This window comes from Barbus barbus (assembly GCF_936440315.1).
Source record: "Barbus barbus genome assembly, chromosome: 44".
NCBI lineage: Eukaryota > Metazoa > Chordata > Actinopteri > Cypriniformes > Cyprinidae > Barbus > Barbus barbus.
Window position 1 is genome coordinate 16,896,599 of NC_136722.1, and position 6,805 is coordinate 16,903,403.

The following is a 6,805-nucleotide window of genomic DNA, read 5'->3' on the forward strand; positions in this document are numbered from 1 at the left end:
TTGTACAACACAGGCTATGCTGTTAATAACCTTTGCTACACTCCCTCTAATTGCCAGTTTGGCTCACAGGCATGAAAAGAACAAAGGCTGAATATGCAAATGATGGTTTTTATTTCATCAGCCCTTGTGCTGGCTTGGGGTTTCCTGGCCCTTGTTTTTGAGAAGTCGGATTAGATCACAACAGGCCTTTTGAACAAAACATACATCTCAGATTAATCACAGCTAATCAATAGACGTGCAGAACTGTGCTATGCGTACATAAAAAGTACTTATTTTTAAAATAACCATGTTGAGAATGTAAATGCATCTGTAGAACATTTCAAGAATGCATCTTCTTGATCTTAGCATTGCAAATGATAGCCAATGACCTTTTGAGAAGTGCTCAGCTTTCACATTTTTTATTTTCCCTCTCACCTTCTGCCTCCTTTGCATAGTAGTTTTAATGTTAAACCATCTGATTAGAGTATGTTTCACAAATTTAAAGTCAAGAGTGGAACTGTGACATACTTCACTTTAGTGCTGGTTTGCATATTTATAATGCATTTAATTGTATCATCCATCCTGATAAACAAACCGAGTGAGTGATTTAAATCTTTTTTTATCAGAAGGAGCTGATTCATTCTGATGCAACTGAAAGGTGTTCTGTTATTCTACAGATGTTCCTTTCGAAGGCTCAGCATAGCCAATTAGGAAGAGATGAGAGCCACAGCCAAAGGCCTTTGATTCTGCTCTGTTTGAAGCAACTGTCGTATTTAACTGCCGAGAAATGGCTGAGAGCAAGGTTAGGCTGAAGCTTTATAGGACGGTTGTCTGTTGAAAAATGATTTTACTTATCCATCTGATAGGGCTTTGCCAAAAAATGGATAATGATGTTTAAGTGTTATTTTAAAAGCATTTCCTTTAAATGCATGATAATACTATGTAGAGATTTTTTTTGCATCAGTAAAAAAATAAATATATATATATATATATAAAAAAAACTTATATTAGCCTAGTGAGATATATATGATTTATATATGCTTAAAGCTGCATTCATTTGATCAAATTTACAGTAAAACAGAAATATTGTGAAATATTATTACCATTAAAATATTACATGCTTTCTGTTGTAATATTTTTTCAAGCAGTCACTACCCCAGTCTTCAGTGTCACATGATATTTCAGAAATCATTCTAATATAATCGTTTGATGCTCTGGAAACGTATTTTTTTATTGATTTTAAAAAATATTATTATATTATATTATTATTGTTGTTTTTATATTATTATCAATGTTAAAAACAGTTGTGCTGCTGAATATTTTTGTGGAATATATTAAGCACTTCAAGACTCTTTGATGAATATAAATCACTTAAAAAAATTAAATGTTTTAACTGTCACATTTGATCAAAAGAATACATATTTATTTATTGATGTTAATTTTTTTTTTATATTTACATTTTATATTTAAATATAACAAATCTACTCAGAACTCAAAAACTGAATCATCCTGAAATGTAAAAAGAAGAAACAATCTTCACAAAACAGACACTTGGTGGGGCTTGAATCTTCTCTCCTCTGACTTCCCCTCTAAGACCTAATGGAGATTAAAGGCCATTAAAGGCTCTTTGCTGCATGTGCAGTTTCTATTGATCCCATCGACTCAGCTTGTTTTAGCCAATGATCCGATTACAACTGTTGTCACCCCTCCCCTGGCCCTCTTCCTTCTGTCCCCTGCTAAAGTTCTCCGTTATGCCATAGAACCATATGCTGACATGTGCATACCAGGACTGAGGCAGACCAAGGCTGGACTGCAACTCTGCCTTACTGGATTATGACAGGTCTGGGTTAAGAAGCCCAGCAAACAGACAGCCTTGACTGCCAAGAGAATGTGAGAATGGCCAAGATAATGTAAAGTTTGACAGGACTGCTGAATCAAAAGATGCCTGAGGGGCTGCGTTTTGGAATCGCTGCAGTTATTAACATTGACAAAGCTTCTTATTAATCTGTTTGGATTTCATTTACACAGTGTCTCACTGGGTATCACAGTTCTCCATGTTTTCTGTCTGTTTCTCAGCCTAAATGATCACAATATAGCCATTTTAATCAGAAATACATGTGCAGCTATGGTTTTAAAACCAAAACAGCAACTTAATTTTGTAGTTATTTGCAATACTATATATCATTCTAATAACAAATAATTTATAGTGTCAGCAATTAAACCTAGATACGAAAAGTCACAATACAAACAATATATTACAATAATTAAAGGGACAAATTATGATTAAAAGTATTAAAAGTATAGTATTTAAAGTATGGTAATTAAAATAATTTAAAGTATAATTGCCCAGTAATATAATTAATAATGTAACCAGAAGTATATATTTTTTGCTCATTTAAAAGCAATGTGGAGTTTTGAATGAATTATCGATCTCAATTAGAGTGACTATCAAATCTGAATGAGCAAATTAATATGAAATACAACAAAAACAATTTACATAACTGAGTCAAAAACACAGTACAGGGACTCAAATTGGTGAATCATTTTTGTGTCATTTAAATTAATTGTCCAAAAAAAGAGATTCACTAGAATGAATCGAGAGAAAGGTTCATTCAAGATGATTCACTAGAATGAATTGGAGATTTTAACTAGATATGAGAGAGAGGTCTGTTCAAGATGAACTGCTTTGCTTGAATGAATCGGACATTTTAGCCCATGCGATAGTGAGCTTCATTCAGGAACAACCTTGTGTAAACACAGGAGCTGTTATCACAGTCTGCCCTAGAGATGTTGTTGTACCACCAAGTCAGGTGACTTATGTAATGTGCAAAGTTCCAGTTGACTTGGAATGCAGGGAACCAGTAGTGCTGTTTGAATCCAGTGAAGAGAGTGCGTTGGTAACTCAAATAGAATTTGGAGAAGGTCTGATGGAGTTAGAGGGGACAGATTGTCCCTATGTTAGAATTCCCCTGGGCAATCCTATCACCTGTCAAATCACGGTCAGAGAGCATACACCTCTAGGAAGTATACAGGCTATAGCCAGTATTATTAAAGCAGAGCGACAAGTTTTGGGAAACAGTGGTGACATACCAGTGAGCCAAGGAGAAGATCCAGGTTCCCAGGAACAGGAGAACATCCACAAGGCAGACAGCTTGTGGCATCAGCCTGTTGACGTGAGCCATCTGGAAGAAGAAGAGCAAAAATTTGTCAAAGAGATGCTTTATGAGGAATCTAATGTTTTTGCTCGTGGAGATGATGATATTGGGTGTATCCCAAGTTTACAGATGACGATTAACTTTAAGGATGAAATCTCTGTTCAGCGAGCATATGCCTCCATCCCAAAGCCCGTGTATAAGGAGGTGAAGGAATACATCCAGGACTTACTAGCTCGGGGTTGGGTGGTCAAGTCGAAGTCGCCGTATGCAGCCCCGGTGGTGTGCATCCAGAAGAAAGACGGCACCCTGAGACTGTGTATAGGTTACAGGTTGTTAAAGTCGGTTACGACGACAAACTGCAGTCAGGTCAAGACCCCGATGAGGACGACGAGCATGCAGATGAGCTTCCCTGAGACGGTTTCTGACAGTTTGTGCAGAAATTCTTTGGTTATGCAAACCGATTGTTGCAGCAGCTGTCCGGGTGGCTGGTCTCAGACGATCTTGGAGGTGAAGATGCTGGATGTGGAGGTCCTGGGCTGGTGTGGTTACACGTGGTCTGTTGTGAGGCCGGTTGGATGTACTGCCAAATTCTCTGAAACGCCTTTGGAGACGGCTTATGGTAGAGAAATGAACATTCAATTCACGGGCAACAGCTCTGGTGCAGTCCTAGCAGCTGCAGCTACATTCCTGCAGTCAGCATGCCAATTGCACGCTCCCTCAAAACTTGCGACATCTGTGGTATTGTGCTGTGTGATAAAACTGCACATTTTAGAGTGTCCTTTTATTGTGGTCAGCCTAAGGGACACCTGTGCAATAATCCTGCTGTCTCACTAACACAGATTTAGACAGATTTGTGAACAATATTTGAGAGAAATAGGCCTTTTGTGTACATAGAAAATGTCTTAGATCTTTGAGTTCCGCTCACCAACAGCAAGTGAGCAGGCTCCAAGTCATTGGCTATGGCTCCAGGACGCTGACTCCTGCCGAGAGACGTTATAAGCTCCACTCGGGAAAACTGGAATTCCTAGCACTTAAATAGGCGGTGTGTGAGAAGTTCCATGACTACCTATTCTATGCACCACACTTTACAGTCTTCACAGACAACAACCAGTTGACGTATGTCCTCAACGCCGTGGGACATAGGTGGGTAGGAGAATTAGCCGATTTCAGATTTGACATCCGCTACAGACCTGGCAAAGCGAATGCTGATGCGGATATGCTTTCTCGTTGTCCCCTCGATATCAGTATGTTTATGGCCACATGTACCAAAGTTCTCACAGAGGAAATGGTCCGGGCTACATAGGAAGAAAGTCAGGTTGAAGACTGTTGTATGAGTGGAGAAAATTGGACCTCCAAGAGGGACTGCTCTATCGTAAGACCAATCACAGATCTCAATTTGTTCTTCCATCTCAGTTTAAGTAGTTGGTCTTGAAACAATTACACAATGACATGGGTCACGTGGGAACGGAGCGGGTTCTGGACTTAGCGAGGAGCAGATTCTACTGGCCTTTCATGAAGAGGGAGATTGAGCACTATGTCACCCAGCAGTGCCGATGTGTAAAGCAGAAGAAACCCATGGTGCAGATCAGAGCTCCTATGGGAAGTCTCACCTTAAGTTGCCCAATGAATCTGGTGTCCATCGATTATCTACACTTGGAAAGGAGTAGGGGCGGGTATAAATCTATTCTGGTGATGGTGGACCATTTTACCAGGTTTGCCCAGGCGTATCCGACAAAGGACAAGTCTGGCAGGACAGCAGCTGAGAGGATATTTAATGATTACATCCCAAGATTTGGGTACCCTTGCCGGCTCCATCACGATCAAGGCCGTGAATTTAAGAACCATCTTTTTGCGATTTTGCAAAGGCTAACTGTGGTCAGCAACTCAAGGACAACAACTTATCACCCCCAAGTAAATCCAGCAGAGCGTTTCAATCGTACTCTGCTACAAATGTTGAGGACGCTGGAGGAGAAGGATAAGGACAGATGGAAAGACCACCTCCAGAAGGTAGTGCATGCTTATAATTGCACCAAGCATGATTCGACGGGGTTCTCTCCATTCTTCCTCCTGTATGGGCATCACCCTCACTTTCCAATCGACTTGTTGTTTGGTCTAAGATCAAAGGATGACCAGTACTCACCTCGAGATTATGCGGAGAACTGGGCACAACGGATGGCTGACGTGTATAAATTAGCTTCGGACAACAGTAAAAAAGCAAGTGCACGAAACAAGAAATACTATGACCAGCATCTTCAGGGTGTTGTTTTGCAACTAGGAGATCAAGTTCTGGTTCGGAACCTGAGTGAACGGGGAGGGCCTGGAAAGTTAATATCGTACTGGGAGAGAACCGTGCATGTGGTCAAAGAAAGAGTAGGAGATGGACCAGTCTATCAAGTATACCCTGAATCCGGTGGAGACCAAAATCCAGCAGTGATACATACATTGCATTGCAATCTGCTTCACCTGGTAAATGACCTACCTGTAGACCTACCACCTCCGAGTGCTGCTGAGTCTCGTAGACCTAAGGAAAAAAAAACAGAGATTGTTAAGATCGGCAAGAAAGTCTGAGGAAGTGAATTCAAGTGATTCATGTTCGGATGACAGTGATACTCCAAGAGCTTATTTCTGGTTGCGCTCCACCAAAAAACAGAGATCTGAGCAGAGAAGAACGATGCCTGACACTTACGACAGAGGAGAATGGAGACGGAGAAATAATGGGGAAGGATGGGCAAGGGATGATGAGATTATTTTAGGAGTAGAGGAAGAAAACTCACCTGAGCCATTGGCAACTCGCTCATTAACTGACATACCTGTTGTACCGGAACATGAGGTGATGGAGGATGAGCTAGGAGAGATGGAACCTGTGGAGGAAGAAAGACAAATAGTTAGTCCAATTGAGGGAGCTTCAGAATATGGGTATGTGAGAAGATCCAGCAGAGAAAGGAAACCCACACGGGTCTTCACTTACCCCTCATTGGGTCAGCCCAGTTATGAACTGCCTATTGAGATAGGTGATGCCAACACCCAAGTTACCGTAGTATTCTAATGGGGTACAGGGACCAGTATATGTGACTTGTGCTTATGTCCCGCCTACATTTCCTTACCAGATAGGGTCCTATCCCACTGTATCACCTTATGCTGCCTTTGGTGGATACTAAAGAGTTAGTACCTACAAGTAAACAGAATTAAGACATGCACAGAAACACACATTACATATTGACACAGTAATCTTGAAAGTGTGTGCACTGCATTGATAATGGTTATATTGAGAAAACTAATTCTAGAGTTTAAGAGTTAAATGGGTCAGTGTTGTCTGGAGCCATTTCTTTTGTCAGGGAGAGTGTGACACCCTGTATGGGTAGTCACAGGATTTGTTTTTTTTTTTAATGTATTTGATTATTTTATGGTGTTTTTGATGTTTTTGATGTTTCGAGTACTGGTATTATACTGAATGTTGTGGAATAACCCCAGTGGACAGCAGGGTGAGACAGAGACTGAGTGGTTAACGGTGAGTCGCGGAGAAGAAGCCATTACAAGAGCGACTCTGTTAATGAAAGCAGCACAACGTGTCTGACTTATTGTTTTATTCAAACAGGTGGGTGAAAGCTATCCCCAAGGACATAAAACATGAAACAAAATGTTGAAAATGTGTGTACATTGTTTTAAGAGGA